The sequence below is a fragment of the Somniosus microcephalus genome, chromosome 5 (genome assembly GCF_052327205.1).
Source record: "Somniosus microcephalus isolate GS21.2 chromosome 5, FLI_Smic_1.0, whole genome shotgun sequence".
NCBI lineage: Eukaryota > Metazoa > Chordata > Chondrichthyes > Squaliformes > Somniosidae > Somniosus > Somniosus microcephalus.
In genome coordinates, this window is record NC_140991.1 from 29,816,153 (window position 1) to 29,837,515 (window position 21,363).

General features: G+C 48.8%; 1 protein-coding gene across 5 annotated transcripts in view; it reads right to left on the bottom strand.

Moving 5' to 3' along the window:
• The window catches only part of LOC147116981 (5'-AMP-activated protein kinase subunit gamma-2-like), a 564,967-nt gene that overhangs the window by 276,504 nt on the left and 267,100 nt on the right, over nucleotides 1–21,363 (bottom strand). The gene's annotated exons all lie outside the window — the stretch shown is intronic.

The following is a 21,363-nucleotide window of genomic DNA, read 5'->3' on the forward strand; positions in this document are numbered from 1 at the left end:
CTACATTGGCTTGCAGGGTTGTCTGGATCTGAGTGGGAGGAATCCTGGTTCCCAGTGACAGGCCTCACCTTCCCGGTTCCATTAATGAACCAGGCTGCCTGGTCAACCATTAACAGTACCCTCCAGCACTGCAAAACTGCATGGTTCAGCTGTGAGATAACTGAGTCAGCCACACTGGGTTGACTTGGTTCTGAATTTCCAGTGTCAGATGTGTCAGCTTGGAGCTACCTCAAACCCAAAGTAGATTAGTCACTAGTTGGCTGGTAGACAACTGATGAGTGTGGGTTTGAACCCTTGCCAGGTAGATAGTAGGTACCAACAACAACATCTTATATATTTATATAGCAGCTTTAATGTAGTAAAACGTCCCAAGGCGCTTCACAGGGGCGTTATAAAACAAAACTTGACACCCAGCCACACAAGGAGAAATTAGGGCAGCTTGGTCAAAGAGGTAGGTTTTACAGAGCGACTTAAAGGAGGAAATAGAGGCGGAGAGGTTTAGGATGGGATTTCCAGAGCTTAGGGCCTAGGCACCTGAAGGCACGGCCACCAATGGTTGAGCGATTAAAATCAGGGATGCTCAAGAGGCCGGAATTGGGAGGTCCTAATGAGTGGCACGGTGAGCGACGCAATTCACCATTAAGTGTACAAGTCCATTGCTACTACAGCATTGGGACAGACCACATAACCTATCAAGCAAAAATTCAACCAGCGGACATCAGCAGTGGCTGCTCGACTCTCAGCAACCCAATCATAGCAGGCGCGAGTGCTACCACTAAGCCATGGCTGACATGCAATGCTCTATTGACAAACTCCTTTAAAAGGAATTGCCTAGCTGGCGGCTAAAGGGACTTAAGGTTGTAAGGATAAGTATAGACATAGATCACACATGCAACACCACGGCCTCAGTTCTTTCGGAACCATGGGAATGCCATTTGCAGAATGCAGTAAGTCACAGTGGAATAATGTAGATCCAAGTGTTGCCAACACCCACAATTCATATGCAAGTTCCTGGTTTTGTGGAAGTTTTTTTTATATATAAAAGGTTCAACGATTCACACGGGATACTTGAACACACAGAAAGGTACTTTTAAATTTGCCACAGGGACTGCCAGCTTTTTAAACAAATCGTGTGAACTCCAGAGTGCTGGCAGCATTTGCCTCGATAGGCTGGAGTTTCTTGCCATGACTCTTTTAGAGAAAAACAATTGTCTGAAGGAGACTATAATTCTCTAGAAAAGAGAAGGCTGAGGGGTGACCTAATAGAGATCTTTTAAAATTATGAAAGGGTTTGATAGGGTAAACGTAGAGAAAATGTTTTCGCTTGTGGGGGAGTCCCAAACTAGGGGGTCATCGATATAAGATTGTCACTAATAAATCCAACAGGGAATTCAGGAGAAACTTCTGTACCCAGACAGTAGTTAGAATGTGGAACTCGCTACCACAAGGAGTAGTTGAGGCGAATAGCATAGATGCATTTAAAAGGAAGCTAGATAAACACACGAGGAAAAAATGAATAGAAGGATATGCTGATGGGGTTCGATGATGTAGGGTGGGAGGAGGCTCGTGTGGAACATAAATACTGGCATAGACCAGTTGGGCCGAATGGCCCGTTTCTGTGCTGTAAATTCTATGTAATTGACAGTTTAACAATAAAGCATCAATTTTGCCTTGAAATTAAAACCATAGAAGTTCACAGCACAGGAGGAGGCCATTCAGCCCATCGCGTCTGTACCGGTTCCTTGCTGCAGCCGTGCAAAACTAAATTTCCACTATCCTGCTCTCTCTCCATATTCCTGTGATTCAAACATTTATCCACTTCTCTTAAAAGATACAATGATATCTGTCATAATTAGTTCCTGTGACAAAACACTGCACGATCGATCAACTCTCCACAAAAAAAAACAAAGTGCAGGAAACTTTTTTTTATCCGTCACCGACGGGACCGACGAGGTGCCAGTTCATCAAAAATTCCAGATAACCGAAAGCTATAGTAAAAGATACGAGAGCTAAGAGCTCCGTATAAAGCAACAAACCCTGTTGCTTAGCAACAGGTTCAGAACAATGGCCACAAGTTCCAAGCATCTCTGTAGCTTAGCAACAGCTGCAGCCACACCCTTGCACAGCAACAGATTGAGGAAGGCAGAAGTGAAACTTACCTGAACCTACTCCTGAATTTTGCCAGTTAACCGAGATTTCCGGTTATTAGGTGCCGGTAAATCGAAAGTTCCCTGTGGTAGCACTCTCACCTCTGATTCAGGTGGTCATGGGTTCAAGTTTCACTCCAGAGACTCGAACTCATAATCTAGGCTGAGGTCCGACGGTGCAGCATTCCCGAAGTGGTACAGGATTGAGGGAGTGCTGCACGGTCGGAGGTGCCGTCTTTCAGATGAGACGTTGAAACTGAGGCCCAATCCGCACCCTCAAGGGGGGGGCGTAAAAAATCCCGTGGCACTATTTCGAAGAAGATCAGAGCAGTCTTGGCCAATATTTTTCCCTCAACCAACGTCACTTGGGACAGATGTTCTGGTCGTTTATCTCACTGCTGATGGTGGGAACCTTGCTGTGTGCAAATTGGCTGCTGCGTTTCCCTACATTGGAACAGAGACCACACATCAAAAGTATTTCATTGGCTGTAAAGCAATTTGGGACATTCTGAGGTTGTGAAAGTATAAATGCAAACTTAAATGGAAGTTACAAGTTAAAAGGGTTTAAATGGAGTTATTCAGTAGCCGTCACCTGCCAGAGACCTCAGGCTACAAACCACTTCTGTTTAATAAAGAGTGTAATCTCCTCCAGTAACTGTTGCTGCTACAAACCACCATGGGAAATCTCACCACTGACCGAGTAAAGTTAAACTCCAAACTGGGTGCATGCACTTACTCCACCCAGAGAGATGCATCGTGAACAATTCGAGACCAAAGCGGAGCTAACGCAGGAATCTGGTCTCTTTTCAGGATTTTATTTCTATCGTTTTAATGATGCCCGAGTGTGAATTTCCTTCTCTGCCTCAATCCCCAATCTCACTCGAAAGAGCACAGTGTGTAGTGCGCCAGCGGGCCACTGCCCACGCCTGCCACCCTGTGCCACTTCGAAAGAAAAGAGAACTTGCATTTATATAGTGCCTTTCACAACCTCAAGACGGCTCAAAGCTCTCTACAGCCAATGAAGTCCTTCTGAAGCGTAGTCACTGTTGTAATGTGGGAAACGCGGCATCCAATTTGCGCACAGCAAGAGCCCACAAACAGCAATGTGATAATGACCAGATAATCTGCTTTTTTAGCTGTTGGTTGAGGCATTAGTACCAATCAGAGATAGTTTTTGCGCTGCAGGTCCATGCCTGCTGGGAATTGGATTGAAAGTCGCGTCACGATGGATCCTTGCATCCCATCAGTCTGGGCTGGATCTAATTGCGGGCCAGCACAACCTATCATTCTATTCTAATCACGCTGTTACACTTGGGTCAACACGCGGAGTCTTCCAGGTAGGTTGTACTTATTGCGCAGGTCTCCTTCCTGAAGCACAGGTGTTAGCACATGGACAAAACGGCAGATCCCAGATTTGGAGTAAGCCACTGCTTTGGGGTGTCGGGGAGGTCATTACTGTATGACATGCAAGCTTCGTATAACTCTGAGACAACACTCCAAAAGTTCCCAGACACCAGAAGAAGTGCGTGTTCATAGAGGTTACAGAAACAAACCAATGCCGCTGGGTCCGCAACTGTGATACAGGAAACTTTGGTTTATCCGGAGGTTAACTGTCCGGAATGCTCGAGCCACCGGCAAAAATCAGGAGCCGTTTCGTTAGGTTTTTTTACTTTTCGTTGCTTTTTTTTCCACCAGTCAGGCTTTGCAAGGTCTCGCTGAAGCTGTTGCTAAGCTACAGAGACGCTTTCAAGGTACGGCCGACTGTTTAGAAGCTGTTGCTAAGCAACAGGGTTTGTTGCCAGATACGGAGCTCAAAATCTCCGTATGTTTCAACATTAATGCTGGTTTGTCCGACAGTTTTGATGGGACGGCAACAGCTCGGTCCCGTCGGTGCCGGATAGCACAAAGTTTCCTGTAATTACATACAGACTGTCTACTGAGCCAAGGATTAAATTCACTACAATAACTGAGGAGAGGTATGGCACTAATTTGAGTCACTGTCACAAAAAACTATTTTCTTCTTGTTCCCTCACCAATTTCCCCGCTCCTCTGCTGAAATCCGGACTCAGTATTACAGTTCCACAAACCGCAGCAACCTCATGGTACCCTCCCCAAGTGGCAATGAGTGTCAGCAGTCTATTCTAGTGTACAGCCAAGCCCTTGCCCTAAACCAGCAAATACAAGACTTTCCAGTTGGGCTGAAAGCCAGACGCCCCAGCTGAATTTTCCCTCGCCCCAACTCAGGAGCTTTGAGGCTTAATTGTACCATTACTGCCCCAACTCAGACTCAGCACAGACCAGAGGCTGAACCCACGACCTCCCTGGTCTGTAAAGATTAATTCCACACTCCACAGTCCACTCATTCACTAAACTATCAGCTCAAACTACTTCTTTAAAAAAACAAAAATCTCTACGCAAAGCCTCTCGCCTCCGAGTCAGAAGGTTGTGGGGGTTCGAGCCCCACTCAAGATAATTGAGGACAGAATCTAGGCTGACACTCCAGTGCAGTGTTAAGGGAGTGCCCTAGAAATAGTGGATGCATTGCTGGTCATCTTCCACAATTCGATAGACTCTGGAACAGTACCCATGGATTGGCGGGTAGCTAATGTTACCCCACTGTTCAAAAAAGGTGGTAGAGAGAAAACGGGGAATTACAGACCGGTAAGCCTGACATCGGTAGTGGGGAAAATGCTAGAGTCCATTATAAAGGATGTAATAGCAGAGCACTTGATAAAAGTGACTGGATCGGACAAAGTCAACATGGATTTACAAAAGGTAAATCGTGCTTGACTAATCTACTGGAATTTTTTGAGGGTGTAACTGGTAAAATAGATAAGGGAGAACCAGTGGATGTGGTGCATTTGGATTTTCAAAAGGCTTTCGATAAGGTCCCGCATAAGAGATTAGCGTGTAAAATTAAGGCACATGGGATTGGGGGCAAGGTATTGACTTGGATAGAGAACTGGTTGGCAGACAGAAAGCAAAGAGTTGGAATAAATGGCTCTTTTTCCAAGTGGCAGGCAGTGACTAGTGGGGTACCACAGGGCTCGGTCCTTGGACCCCAGCTGTTCACAATATATATTAATAATCTGGGTGAGGGAACTAGATGTAATATCTCTAAGTTTGCAGATGACACAAAGCTGGGTGGGCGTGTGTGCTGTGAGGAGGATGCCGAGAAACTCCAGTATGATTTGGACAGGTTGGGTGATTGGGCAGAAGCATGGCAGATGCAATATAACGTGGATAAATGCGAGGTTATCCACTTTGGTGTCAAAAACAGGAAGGCAGATTATTATCTGAATGGCAATAGATTGGGAGAAGGGGAAGTGTAACGAGACCTGGGTGTCCTTCTGCACCAGTCGCTGAAAGTAAGCATGCAGGTGCAGCAGGCGGTTAAGAAGGCAAATGGTATGATGGCCTTCGTAGCGAGAGGGTTTGAGTACAGGAACAAGGATGTCTTGCTGCAGTTGTACAGGGCCTTGGTGAGACCACATCTGGAGTATTGTGTGCAGTTTTGGTCGCCTTATCTGAGGAAGGATGTTCTTGCCATGGAAGGAGTGCAGCGAAGATTCACCAGGCTGATACCTGGGATGGCAGGAATGACGTATGAGGAGAGATTGGGTCGATTGGGCTTGTACTCGCTGGAGTTTAGAAGAATGAGAGGTGATCTCATCGAAACTTATAAAATTCTGACAGGACTAGACAGACTAGATGCTGGAAGGGTGTTCCCGATGGTTGGGGAGTCCAGAGCCAGGGGTCACAGTCTAAGGATAAGGGGTAAGCCATTTAGGACAGAGATGAGGAGGAATTTCTTCACCCAGAGAGTGGTGAACCTGTGGAATTCTCTGCCAAAGAAGGCAGTAGAGGCCAATTCATTAAATATATTCAAGAAGGAGTTGGATATATTTCTTAAGGCTAAAGGCATCAAGGGATATGGGGAGAAGGCAGGAACAGGGTACTGTACTGAGTTTGGATGATCAGCCATGATCTCACTGAATGGCGGAGCAGGCTCGAGGGGCCGAATGGCCTACTCCTGCTCCTATCTTCTATGCTACTGCAGTCTCTTGCTTTTAATGGGTAATTTGGCGGATCACACTGAGCTTTGACAAATCACTCCACATCCCTTGCCTCTGTGAGTCAGGCCTATCAGCGACTGTAAAGGCAATTTCAAGTTTCTGTTCCGCAGGCATCAAGGGAACGGAGAGGAACGCTTCACACATCCAGCTCATGTTTCATGTAACTCACTGAATGTAGTTGAACTTTAGCCTGGAGGAGAATTCTCCGGTAGACAGTGTGGAGATTTAATATCGTACACAAGCTGTGGTTAAAATGTCAGAGACAACAGTTACATAAAATGGTGTAGTGCAGCACTTTTCATTTTCTCCACTGAATGAAAGATCCACCATCAGTGCCAGCTGTGGCTCAGTGGGTAGCATTCTCACCTCTGAGTCAGAGGGTTGTGGGTTCAAGTCCCACTCCGGAGACTAGAGCGCAAAATCTAGGCTGACATTCCCAGCGCGGTACTGAGGGGAGTGCTGCACCGTCGGAGGTGCCGTCCCCTCTCCTCCTCCCAGCCCCACCCCCTCCCCACCCTCCCAGTGTCCTGGCCAATATTTATCCATCAACCAACACCTAGAAACAGATCACCAGGTCATTATCTCATTGCAGTTTGTGGGATCGTGCTGTGCACAGATCGCGTTTCCTTCATTACAACAGTGTGTACGCTTAATAACAACAGAAAACGCTGGAAATACTCAGCAGGCCAGACAACATCCGCGGAGAGAGAAACAGAGTTAACGTTTCGGGTCGAAGACCCTTCGTCAGAACTGAGAAAAAAAAGCAGGAAATGAAACAGATTAAAAAGCAAGTTTGGGGGCTGGGAAACGGGGGAGGGGATGAAAGAACAAAAGGGAAGGTCTGGGAGAGGTGAAGAGACATTAAGAGATATTCAAGGCGAGACGAGGTTGTAATAGGACAGGTAAAGAGACAAAGGATGGCTCTAGATGAAGTGTGAAATACGCTGGCAGAGTGAGAGACGTTGACTCTGTTTCTCTCTCCACCGATGCTGCCTGGCCTGCTGAGTTTTTCCAGCGTTTTCTGTTGTTATTTCGGATTTCCAGCATCCGCAGTATTTTGCTATCGCATTAGTGTGTACGCTTGGTTGGCTGTAAAGCGCATCAGGACGTCCTGAGGTTATGAAAGGCGCTTTGTAAATGCAACTTCTTCTGTTTTTAAAAAAAAACATGATTAACTTAAATCTGAAGACGTTTTTGAAAGAAGGGCCTGCACTAAAATAGCCCCTTCATCGCACCTCAAACACTCGCAAAGTACTTCATGCAATATAACGTGGATAAATGCGAGGTTATCCGCTTTGGTGTCAAAAACAGGAAGCAGATTATTATCTGAACGGCAAGAGATTGGGAGAAGGGGAAGTGCAACGAGACCTGGGTATCCTTGTGCACCAGTCGCTGAAGGTAAGCATGCAGGTGCAGCAGGCGGTTAAGAAGGCAAATGGTATGTTGGCCATCATAGCAAGAGGATTCGAGTACAGGAACAAGGATGTCTTGCTGCAGTTGTACAGGGCCTTGGTGAGGCCACATCTTGAGTATTGTGTGCAGTTTTGGTCACCTTATCTGAGGAAGGATGTTCTTGCCATGGAGGGAGTTCAGCGAAGATTCACCAGGCTGATACCTGGGATGGCAGGAATGACGTATGAGGAGAGATTGGGTCGATTGGGCTTATACTCGCTGAAGTTTAGAAGAATGAGAGGGGATCTCATTGAAACTTATAAAATTCTAACAGGACTAGACAGACTAGATGCAGGAAGGATGTTCCTGATGGTCGGGGAGTCCAGAACCAGGGGTCACAGTCTAAGGATAAGGGGTAAGCCATTTAGGACAGAAATGAGGAGGAATTTCTTCACCCAGCGAGTGGTGAACCTGTGGAATTCTCTACCACAGAAGGCAGTTCAGGCCAATTCATTAAATATATTCAAGAAGGAGTTAGATATATTTCTTAAGGCTAAAGGGATCAAGGGATATGGGGAGAAAGCAAGGACAGGGTACTGAATTTGGATGATCAGCCATGATCTCATTGAATGGCGGAGCAGGCTCGAGGGGCCGAATGGCCTACTCCTGCTCCTATCTTCTATGTTTCATCAACACTGGGCCAAGAATCGCGGTCAGGGGCGGACCTCGGGAGCGCACCGCCGCCGACCTGGGAAAGGGATACGCACCTACCCCCGCTGGCGGCCCTCCTGCGAAAACCTGCGGTCAGACGCTGCGAGGCGGAGGGCAGTGTAATGGCCCACGGATCCCAGGGACGCAGCCTGTGTACCCACGATCATGTAGGCCTGGTCCTCCAATCACAAAAGCAGAATTAGATTTTAATCATTTCAGAAGGGAATCCCGTAATCAGATTTAATTACCATTTCCAGGATTGGAACTTAATCCCCTAATTAGCTTCATTCCACCAACTTCACTGTAAAATTTCATTTTTTGATAATAATTTGCGACATTAAAAGCTTCTACAAGAATGTAAAAAGAAAAAGATTAGTGAAGACAAATGTAGGTCCCTTACAGTCAGAAACAGGAGAATTTATAATGGGGAACAAGGAAATGGCAGTGCAATTAAACAAATACTTAGAAACATAGAAACATAGATTAGCGTGTAAAATTAAGGCCTTTGATAAAGTCCCACACAAGAGGTTAGTGTACAAAATTAAAGCACATGGGATTGGGGGTAATATACTGGCATGGATTGAAAACTGGTTAACAGACAGGAAACAGAGAGTAGGAATAAATGGGTCTTTTTCAGGGTGGCAGGCGGTGACTGGTGGGGTACCACAGGGATCAGTGCTTGGGCCCCAGCTATTCACAATATATATCAATGATTTGGATGAGGGAACCAAATGTAATATTTCCAAGTTTGCTGATGACACAAAACTAGGTGGGATTGTGAGTTGTGAGGAGGATGCAAAGAGGCTTCAAGGCTATTTAGACAAGTTGAGTGAGTCGGAAAATACATGGCAGATGCAGTATAACGTGGATAAATGTGAAGTTATCCACTTCGGTAGGAAAACAGAAAGGCAGAGTATTATTTAAATGGTGATAGATTAGGAAATGTTGATGTACAGAGGGACTTGGGTGTCCTTGTACACCAGTCACTGAAAGCAAACATGCAGGTGCAGCAAGCAGTTAGGAAGGCAAATGATATGTTGGCCTTCATTGCAAGAGGATTTGAGTACAGGAGCAAGGATGTCTTACTACAGTTGTACAGGGCCTTGGTGAGACCACACCTGGAGTACTGTGTGCAGTTTTGGTCTCCTTACCTAAGAAAGGATATACTTGCCATTGAGAGAGTGCAGCGAAGGTTCACCAGACTGATTCCTGGGATGGCAGGACTGTCGTTTGAGGAGAGATTGGGTCGACTAGGCCTGTATTCACTAGAGTTTAGAAGAATGAAGAAGAATGCAATTACTGGCCAGTCGGTGGCCCAACTCTGCGCCGGCAATTGCTTTCTCGTGTGTGGGCTGTGTGGATGGCCTGTCGCCGCGTACGTTGACAGACCGCTAGTTCGGGGATTTTGCGCATGTGGAAATCCCGCTCTTGCCGTGGATTTCAAAGGAGGTAGGATGGCATACTCTGAGAATACACCGCCATACCCACCTCAAAATCTGGGCCAATTACTTTTTTTTTGTTGCATAAAGTAATTCATACACAGAGCAAGATCCCACTAACAGCAATGAGGTGATAAGAACATAAGAAATAGGAGCAGGAGTAGGCCCTTTGGCCCCTCAAGCCTGCTCTGCCATTCAGTAAGATCATGGCTATCCTCCACTATCCCCATACCTTTTTTTATTCACTTATGGGATCTGGGCGTCGCTGGCAAGGACAGCATTTATTGCCCATCCCTAGTTGCCCTTGAGGAGGTGGTGGTGAGCCACCTTCTTGAACCACTGCAGTCCATGTGGTGAAGGTACTCCCACAGTGCGGTTAGGTAGGGAGTTCCAGGATTTTGACCCAGCGACGATGAAGGATCGGCGATATACTTCTAAGTCAGGATGGTGTGTGACTTGGAGGGGAACTTGGAGGTGGTGGTGTTCCCATGCGCCTGCTGCCCTTGTCCTTCTAGGTGGAAGAGGTCACGGGTTTGGGAGGTGCTGCCGAAGAAGCCTTGGCGAATTGCTGCAGTGCATCTTGTAAATGATACACACTGCAGCCACGGTACGCCGGTGGTGGAGGGAGTGAATGTTTAAGGTGGTGGATGGGGTGCCAATCAAGCTATTATCTTAATGGCAAGAAACTGGAAAGTACTGAAGTACAAAGGGATCTGGGGGTCCTGGTGCACGAAACTCAAAAGGTTAGTATGCAGCTGCAGCAAGTGATTAAGAAGGCCAATGGAATGTTGACGTTCATTGCTAGGGGGATAGAATATAAAAATAGGGAGGTATTGCTTCAGTTGTACAAGGTATTGGTGAGACCGCACCTGGAATACTGCATACAGTTTTGGCGTCCATACTTAAGAAAGGACATACTTGCTCTCGAGTCAGTACAAAGAAGGTTCACTCGGTTAATCCCGGGGATGAGGGGATGGACATATGAGGAGAGGTTGAGTAGATTGGGACTCTACTCGTTGGAGTTCAGAAGAATGAGAGGCGATCTTATTGAAACATATAAGATTGTGAAGGGGTTGGATCGGGTGGATGCGGGGAGGATGTTCCCGATGATGGGTGAAACTAGAACTAGGGGGCATAGTCTTAGAATAAGGGGCTGCTCTTTCAAAACTGAGATGAGGAGGAACTACTTCACTCAGAGGGTGGTAGGTCCATGGAATATGCTGCCCCAAAAAGCTGTAGAAGCTACATCATTACATAAATTTAAAACAGAAATAGACAGTTTCCTAGAAGTAAAGGGAATTAAGGGTTACGGGGAGCGGGCAGGAATTTGGACATGAGTCTAGGTTCGGATCGGTCATGGCCCTGTGGGTAGCGGAGCGGGCTCAGGGGCCGTGTAGCCTGATCCTGCTCCTATTTCGGGTGTCTAATTCTGTTAGATTCAGGAGATGGTTCTGTGATAGTGGATTGGCGGTTAGGATCAGATCAGCCATGATCTTATTGAATGGCGGAGCAGGCTCGAGGGGCCGATTGGCCTACTCCTGCTCCTATTTCTTATATTATGTTCTTATGTAAGCGGGCTGCTTTGTCGTGGATGGTGTCGAGCTTCTTGAGTGTTGTTGGAGCTGTACTCATCCAGGCAAGTGGAGATTATTCCATCACGCTCCTTACTTCTGCTTTGTAGATGGTGGAAAGGCTTTGGAGAGTCAGGAGGTGAGACACTTGTTTTGATTTCTTTTTGGGTTCAATAAAGACTCATTTCTGAAAGAGAATGTTGTTTAATGTAAAGTCTTGTTCAAGACTTTCTACAGCTTTTTACAGAACACACTATGCTGTGATGCATCTAGAATGAATCTGAAAGTAAAACTCCTCTGGACTGCTTGTCTCTCACATGACCTCTGCTGGTCAGGCACAAGTAATCAAAAACACAGACAAATATGCTGTAAGGCATAAGTAATCAAACACAGACAAATATCATCACTATTTGCTGATATCATTACAACACTCGCTGCAGAATACCTAGCCTCTGACCTGCTCTTGTTGCCACAGCATTTATGTGGCTGGTCCAGTTAAGTTTCTGGTAAATGGTGACCCCCTAGGATTCTATGGTGGGGGATTCGGTGATGGCAATGCCATTGAATGTCAAGGGGCGGTGGTTAGACTCTCGCTTGTTGGAGATAGTCATTGTCTGGCACTTGTGTGGCGCGAATGTTAACTGCCACTTATCAGCCCAAGCCTTAACGTTGTCCAGGTCTTGTTGCATACGGGCATGAACTGCTTCCTTATCTGAGGAGTTGTGAATGGCGCTGAACACTGTGCAGTCATCAGCGAACATCCCCATTTCTGACCTTATGTTGGAGGGAAGGTCATTGATGAAGCAGCTGAAGATGGTTGGGCCTAGGACACTGCCCTGAGGAACTCCTGCAGCGATGTCCTGGGGCTGTGATGATTGACCTTCAACCACCACAGCCATCTTCCCTTGATTCCCTTAATATCTAAAAATCTATCAATCTCTATCTTGAATATACTCAATGACTGAGCATCCATGGCCCTCTGGGGTCGAAAATTCCAAAAGATTCACCACCCTGAGTGAAGAAATTCCTCCTCATCTCAGTCCTAAATGGCTGACCCCTTATTCTGAGACTGTGACCCCTGGTTCTTGAATTCCCAGCCAGGGGAAACCTCCTCCCTGTATTGACCCGGTCAAGCCCTGTAAGAATTTTGGATGTTTCAATGAGATCACCTCTCATTCTTCTAAATTCGAGAGAATATAGGCCTAGTCTGCTCAATCTCTCCTCATCGGACAATCCCCCCATCCCAGGAACCAGTCTGGTGAACCTTCGTTGCACTCTCTCTATGGCAAGTATATCCTTCCTTAGGTAAGGAGATGATGCGCTATCAATAACTCAAAAGACTGAGATTAAGCGAGTAACTAACAGGCTTTTATTAACAAGAGAATGAAGGTGTGCCTCGAGTGGTCGACCGGTCCAGAATACAGAGGGACTGTGGAGCAGTCACCTTTATACCTGGACTCGTGGGAGGAGTCAGCCGAGACATGTACAGGCATGTACACAGTGGAATACAAACAGTGGTTTACCACATTCACCCCTTGTTTAAAAATGAGTCCGGCGGGGTGAAGTGTATTAAAAGTTAGTGTATTGGAGTCTCTCCGGAGGTCTTGTCTGCCGCTGTGATCGACGTGGCGACGGCAGGGGTAGTGAAGCTTCCGGCGTCGAGTCCCGCGTAGGCTGGGGCACTGGTGTGTAGTCCTCGTAGGTGTCGAGCGGGTCGCAGGGCCCAGGCCCGCCGTCTGCTGGGGCTGGATATCGGGTCGTGGGTGGGGGTGGTAGTGGGTAGTGGGTTACTGCGGCCCCTGAGGGTGCGAGGTCTCGTATGGAGACCGTGTCCTCCCGCCCGTCCGGGTACGCAATGTAAGCATACTGGGGGTTGGCGTGGAGGAGGTCGACCCTCTCGACCAGGGGGTCCGTTTTATGGGTCCTCGCGTGTCTTCTCAGTAGGACCGGCCCTGGGGACGTCAGCCATGGCGGTAGCGATGTCCCCGATGTGGACTTCCTTGGGAAGACAAACATTTTCTCATGAGGGGTGGCGTTAGTGGCAGTGCAGAGCAGTGACTGAATAGAGTGGAGCGCATCGGGGAGCACATCCTGCCAGCGGGAGGTCGGAAGGCCCCTAGACTTTAAGGCTAGCAGGGCGGCCTTCCAAAGTGTCGCATTCTCTCTTTCCACCTGTCCGTTCCCCCGGGGGTTGTAACTGGTGGTCCTGCTTGTGGCAATACCCCTAGCGAGCAGGTACTGACGGAGTTCGTCGCTCATAAACGATGAGCCCCGGTCGCTATGGATATAGCTGGGGAAACCGAACAGGGTGAAGAGGTCGTTCAGACATTTAATGACCGTGGCACTGGTCATGTCCGGGCAGGGGATGGCGAACGGGAAACGGGAGTACTCATCAATAATGTTGAGGAAGTACACATTGCGGTCGGAGGAGGGGAGAGGCCCTTTAAAATCAACGCTCAGGCGCTCGAAGGGGCGAGTGGCTTTTATCAGGTGAGCCCTGCCTGGTCTATAAAAGTGCGGTTTGCATTCAGCGCAGACTTGGCAGTTCCTGGTCATGGTCCTGACCTCCTCAATGGAGTAAGGCAGGTTGCGGGCCTTGATGAAGTGGAAGAACCTGGTGACCCCCGGGTGGCAGAGGTCATTGTGGAGGGCCCGCAGTCTATCGATCTGCGCGCTGGCGCAGGTGCCACGCGATAGAGCATCCGGGGGTTCATTGAGCTTCCCGGGCCGGTACAAGATCTCGTAATTGTAGGTGGAAAGTTCGATTCTCCACCTCAAGATCTTGTCGTTTTTGATTTTGCCCCTCTGCTTGTTGTTAAACATAAAAGCAACTGAACGCTGGTCAGTGAGCAGGGTAAATCGTTTTCCGGCCAGGTAGTGCCTCCAATGACGCACAGCCTCCACAATAGCCTGTGCCTCCTTCTCAATGGCGGAGTGTCTGGTCTCCGGGCCTTGGAGCGTTCGTGAAAAGAAGGCCACGGGTCTCCCCGCCTGATTGAGGGTAGCGGCCAGGGCAAAGTCGGACGCGTCGCATTCCACCTGGAAGGGGATGGATTCATCCACTGCGTGCATGGTGGCTTTGGCAACGTCTTCCTTGATACGATGGAAGGCTAAGCGGGCCTCTGCCGTCACGGGAAGAGGTGGACTTGATCAGCGGACGGGCCTTGTCCGCATAGTAGGGGACCCACTGGGCGTAATAAGAGAAAAACCCTACGCACCTCTTCAGGGCCTTGAGGCAGTGGGGCAGTGGGAGTTCCATAAGGGGACGCATCCGGTCGGGGTCGGGACCGATGACTCCGTGTTCCACAACACAGCCAAGGATGGCGAGGCGGGTTGTGCGGAATATGCACTTCTCCTTGTTATACGTCAGGTTGAGGAGTTTGGCGGTGCAGAGGAATTTTTCGAGGTTTGCGTCATGGTCCTGCAAGTCATGGCCGCAGATGGTCACATTGTCCAGATATGGGAAAGTGGCCTGCAACGCATTTTGATCGACCATCCGGTCCATCTCCCTTTGGAAGACGGAGACCCCGTTGGTGACGCCAAAGGGAACCCTAAGGAAGTGATAGAGGCGGCCGTTTGCCTCAAAGGCAGTATACTGGCGGTCCTCAGGGCGGATAGGGAGCTGGTGGTACGCTGATTTCAGGTCAATGGTCGAGAAGACGCGGTACTGCGCGATCTGGTTGACCATATCAGCTATACGGGGGAGTGGGTAAGCGTCCAGCAGGGTGTAGCGATTTATTGTCTGGCTGTAGTCGATGACCAGGCGCTACTTCTCGCCGGTCTTAACGACCACAACCTGGGCTCGCCAGGGGCTGGTGCTGCCCTCAATAATCCCCTCCTTCAGGAGCCGCTCCACTTCGGTTTTAATGAAAACCCTGTCCCCGGCACTGTATCGCCTGCTCTTTGTGGCGATGGGCTTACAGTCGGGGGTGAGGTTAGCAAACAGTGGGGGGGGGGGGGTGCGGGGGGTGACTCTGAGTGTGGAGAGGTTGCACCTGGTGCGCGGCGGGCAATTTGGAAGCTGCTGGCTGCGGACTGTGAGTGGGGGGAGGGGTCCACTGTACGCCATCGTAACACTTTTAAGGCGGCACTGAAAATCTAACCCCAGTAGAACGGCAGCGCAGAGGTGGGGCAGGACCAGAAGTTTAAAATTATCGTACACAGTCCCGTCTACTACGAGTGTCACCACGCAGTAGCCGCCAATGTCCGCCGACTGGGACTCGGAGGCCATAGAAATCCGCTGGTGCGCAGGCAGGACTGGGAGAGAGCAACGCCGCACCGTGTCGGGGTGGATGAAGCTCTCCGTGCTCCCAGAGTCAAAAAGGCAGGTTGTTTCGTGACCATTTACCTTAATGTCCATTGTGGACCGGGCCAGCTGGTGCGGTCTCGCTTGGTCCAGCGTAACGGAGGCCAGCGTAGGGGTCGGTGTGTCGCTGCGGGTATCAGACGAGGCGGTGTTGGGGGCCTGCTGCGTTCCGGCTGTCGCCCAAGATGGCGGCGTCCATGATCCCCATGTGGCTGGAGGCGTCCAAAATGGCTGCTGTTCCGGTGGTTCGCACATGGCTGGGGAGGCCCAAGATGGCGGCCCGCACGCGGTGCTGCTGGGGTTCGGGGTGGCTTTGGCCCTGCAGACGCTGGCATAGTGTCCTTTCTTCCCGCAGCCCAAGCAGGTCGCATTTTTCGCCGGGCAGCGCGCTCTGGGGTGTTTGGCCTGGCCACAGAAGTAGCATTTCTGGCCTTGGAGCACTGCTGTCTGGCCTTGGGACACTGCTGCGTTAGTTGGGCCGTTGCTGGGATGTGGCTGGGGTGGCACGGCGCTATGAGACGGTCCTACCGTGTCCCAGGCTGTCGTTCCCCGCGGCGTCCACGGTGCAGAGGAGTAGGCGTCCATGCCCCGGTAGGCTGCGTCCAATGATAGTGCGAGTTCAGAGGCCTTGTTGAGATCGAGGTCGCTCTGCTCCAACAGTCGCTGTCGGGTGTAATTGGACCTGTGGCCCGCTACAAAAGCGTCCCGGATAAGTTCCTCTGTGTACACGGCAGCCTTTACATCCTTACAACCACAGGCCCGGCCAAGCACAGACAGTGCCTGAAGGTATTCCTCGGTCGATTCCCCAGGTTGTTGTTTACGACTCCCCAGGAGGTGCCTAGCGTACACCTCGTTCACTGGGCGCGTGTACTGGTCCTTGAGGAGCTTGATAGCATCCGCGTACGAGGTCGCGTCCTGGATGACCGAGTACACTCGGTGGTTCACTTTGGAGGTCAGGACATCCAGTTTGTCCTCGTCCGATTTGACCGTTTCAGCGGAGGCGATCAGGAATTTTTCAAAACACCGAAGCCAGTGAGTAAACTTGGTGGATGAGTCCGCCTCCCGATGATCTAAGTCCAGGCATGCTGGTGTGAGGATCTTCTCCATTATAAAATCTTGTTAATAAAATTGATGCGCTATCAATAACTCAAAAGACTGAGATTAAGCGAGTAACTAACAGGCTTTTATTAACAAGAGAATGAAGGTGTGCCTCGAGTGGTCGACCGGTCCAGAATACAGAGGGACTGTGGAGCAGTCACCTTTATACCTGGACTCGTGGGAGGAGTCAGCCGAGACATGTACAGGCATGTACACAGTGGAATACAAACAGTGGTTTACCACAGGAGACCAAAACTGTACACACTACTCCAGGTGTGGTCTCACCAGGGCCCTATGATTGGCCAACAGATCTGTTTTGGTGGCGCCGGATGACCCGAGAAAGTTGGCGAAGACACTGGGAGAACCTCTTCCTCTTCAACAGGTGCCGCGGGATCTTGTACGTCTACCCGATCCAGCAAACACGGGCTGCTGGGCCCACAATTTAACATATTAGCCCAAAGGATGGCACCTCCAATAATGCAGCACTCCCGCAACAGTACGGGGGAGCGCCCAGATTTATATGCTCAAGTCTTGGAGAGGGGCTTGAACCCACAGGCTGTGAGTCAAGAGGTGAGTGTTACCAACTGAGCCAAGCCGACATGCCTTGGGACTTATTTTGGAACAGCTGTTTAGACCCACTGTAGGTTGCGGTGGAGGGCCGCGGGTGGGGAGGTGGTGTAGATGCTGTGCAAAAAAATACTGGAATTTAGCAACCACAGCTCACCCAACGCAAGCAACTGATCTCAGTCTTAGCATGGCGAGATGATGGTGAATGAAGCCTCAGCCTACACACGCACATACAAAACTGACAGGCAGGAAAAGACCAGCCGCTCCATCAGGGCTGCCCCACACTCATGATGGCTGGAGCATCATGACTAGATACTTCCAGCCAGCGCCAGCCCCTCCCCCCACCCCTCACCTGTAGCCATGTAATCTCTCTGGGAGATGGAGGGGTAAACCCAGGGCCAATAAAGGAAACAATACTCTGGAAAATTCCTCGCCAACCCCCTCAGGCAATCGAAACCAGATCAGGAGATCACACGGATCAAGTGTTATCGACAAAGACACTTCCCCTTCTATATGCTGTGATCTCTGCCCCAGTCAGGAACCAATCCAGCTCCCTCTTGAAGGCAATGCAGAGAGTCCGCACCCTCCACACCAGCCGGCAATGTATTCCAGAGGCTCCCTACTCTCTGGGAATAGATCTTCTGGTGGCTGATCACAGTGCAGATCGCCTGCTTCCCTCCAACCTCCACCCCACCGCCCCCCAATCCCCGCACCCAGCAAGGAACAAGAAAGTAACATTGGAAGCCCAAGAAAGGGGAAAACAGGGTGTTATTTTTGTACCATTCAATAAATTTGCATTTGATCTTGTTGGGTATTGAGTAAGTCAAGACTGTGGTGACCTGAGCCAAACCAGGAGTGTGGAATGTGACCATCTAGCAGGAGTTCGATTTTCACAGCTGTGCGGGTCTACACAGGAACAGGAGTAGATCATTCGGCCTCTCGAGCCTGCTCCGCCATTCAATTTGATCACGGCTGATCTGTGCATCAACTCCATCTGCCTGCCTTTGCTCCGTATCCCTTAATACACTTACCTAACACAAATCTATCGATCTCAGTCCTGAAACTTTCAATTGATCCAGCATTCACAGTCTTTTGGTGGAGAGTGCTTTCCAGATGTCCACCACCCCTTTGTGAGAAACATTGGCCCAGAAATTCGGGTCGGGGGCTTCCCGCGGGTGCAAGCCCACGACCTGCACTTACCTAGCGCGCCGGCCGTTGAGCTGTGGGCCCGCGTGGGATTCCGATCCTGGGCCTCCTCCAACTGCCGGCGCGCAGTGCTCGCGTATCCCAGGGGCGCAGTTAGTTCGATGCGTCCCCTGGGATCACGTGGTTCATAGAGAGCCAATGGTAGCAGGGAAATGCTTCATTCATAAGTTTGACAGGAAGAGCTGTCAAACCTATAAATACTATAAGCCCCAAAACATCACTAAAACTTCAAATAAATTGTTTTAAAAATCACATTTTAAAAATAACTATAAATTACATAAAATAACTATTTTAAACAATAATTTAAATTTTTGAAAAAATTAATTACATTTTCTAACGGGTCTAAAAATAAACTTACCTTTCTTTAAAGTATTTAAAAATAATAAACCTGTGGAAAAAATGTTTTAATTTTAATTAATTCACCACTTACCTTGTTAAAAGCAGGCCTTGCGCCGCACGCGTTCCACCTCTGAACCCCTTCTTTCAGGGGAACGGAAGTGCCGGTTTCCCGCGCATGCAGGAAACCGGCACTTCTATTGGGCCAGTACCCCGTGCGTACTCACGCGTGGGGACCCGAATTTCTGGGCCAATTGCTTCCTGATTTCACTTCTGTGTGGCCTAGCTCCAATTTTAAGATCATGCCCTCGTGTTCTGGACTCCCCCACCAGGGGAAACAGTTTCCCTGTATCTACCCTAACAAATCCCTTCACCGTTTTAAGCACCTCGATTAGGTCACCTTCTAAACTCAACAGAATACAAACCATGTATATATGCAACCGGTCGCCACCTTTCAATTTAACCCTTTAAGCCCTGGTGTACCACTTTTAAGGCCAATGTATCTTTCCTGAGGTATGGTGCCCAAAAATGACGGAGTATCTCCAGATGGTGTCTGACCAAGGCTCTGTGCAGCTGAAGCATCACTTACCCCCGCCCTTTGTATCCCCACCCCCTCAAGACAAAGGCCAGCATTCCATTGGCCTTTATTTGATAACTTTTTTGAGGTGTGTGTGAAGCGTGATCCAGAGAGGATGGCGAGGAAAGCTTCACTCAAAAGGCAGGAAGCTGCATTTGAGCAAGGCAAGGAAAATAATCCTCACTGTACCCGTGCTGGTCTCTCCAGTTCTGCCCGGTTCAGCAGCCTTACGCAGTGCAAAAAAAAAACCAGTAACTCTGTGCACTAGGCATGACGGAATCGTAAGCCGGCCGGTCTCCATCGACCCCATTTTAAAATCTAGCAACGACAAGCAGGCAGACAGAGCGAACCTTGCCCTACGATTACAAAAAAAATTGCCACTGCACTGTACAAACTCGGAGCCAGACCGCCCCCTAGCGTGCAGCCACTTTGCTGCAGGTTTGTAAGACGAGAACACTGCAGTGAGTTTACAAATGACCTCAGAAATGTTTTCCCACACCACCGACATACCAACACTTTGTTTATAAAATTGAAAGTCCGTTTCTAGAGTTAAAGTTGGGAGCCATAAATAACCTAGACTCTCCTTCTGTACACAAGGACTGTCCGTGAGCTATTGGTGCAGATCATCCAGAATACATACAACAACTTGTATTTTTACACAGCGCTTTTAACGTCGTAAAATTTACCAAAGTCGCTTCACAGGAGCGGTTATCAAAACAAAATTTGACACATCGAGCCACATAAGGAGATATTAGGGCAGGAGCTTGGTCAAAGAAGTGGGTTTTAAGGAGTGTCTTAAAGGAGGAGCGAGAGGCAGAGAGGTTTAGGGAGGGAATTCCAGAGCTTAGGGCCCAGGCAGCTGAAGGCATGGCCACCAATGGTGGAGCGATAGAAATCGGGGATGCGTAAGAGCCGAGAATTCGAGGAGTGCAGAGATCTCGGCGGGGAGGGGGGGGGGGGGGCTGGTGGTTGTGGGGCTGGAGGAGGTGACGGAGATAGGGAGGGACGAGGCCATGGAGGGATTTGAAAACGAGGATGAGAATTTTAAAACTGCGGCGTTGCTGGGCCGGGAGCCAGAGTAGGTCAGCGAGCACAGGGGGGTAATGGGTGAACGGAACTTGGTGCGAGTTCGGACACGGGCAGAGTTTTGCATGAGCTCAAGTTTATGGAGGGTGCAAGCTGGGAAGCCAGCTAGGAAAGCAGTGGAATAGTCGAGTCTAGAGTTAACATAGGCATGGCTGAGGGTTTCAGCAGCAGATGAGCTGAGGCAAGGGCGGAGACGGGCGATGTTACGGAGGTGGAAATATGTGGTCTTGGTGGTAGAAAGAATATGGGGTCGGAAGTTCGGCTCAGGATTGTATTGATTTCTTTGTGGGTTCAATGACGAGACATTTATGAAAGAGAATGTCTTTTAATCTAAAGTTTGTTCAACTCTGTTAACAGCATTACAGGAGACACCATCTTAGAGGTCCATCTAAAAACGAAACTAAAACTAAACTCAACTGCCTCTCTCACATGCCCTCTGCTGGTCAGGCATAAATAATCAAACAGGCAAATATGCTGGTAAGGCGTGATAATCAAACAGGCAAATACCATCACTATTTGCTGATATCATTACATCTCCCTTTCTTAAAACAAAAGTATTTTACTTTTATCTAACATGTTTTCTTTGTATTACTCTACATTTTAACTGTAACACTTAATGAACTTACATTATCATTATCAAGGTTTTTTAACTTTGTTTTGTGTGTTCACATGAAATATGTAAATACACTAGAACTTGAAGAGAGAATAAGATAACATTACTTCTTTCTATAACAAGAGTCCTTAAACTTGCTCAATGAATCTCTCAGGAGGCTTCACGCGTCTTGAGGATTTTCTGATTGATTGTCCTTGAATCTGAGTTGTTGCCTCAGATGATGATTTCTCAGCTGTGT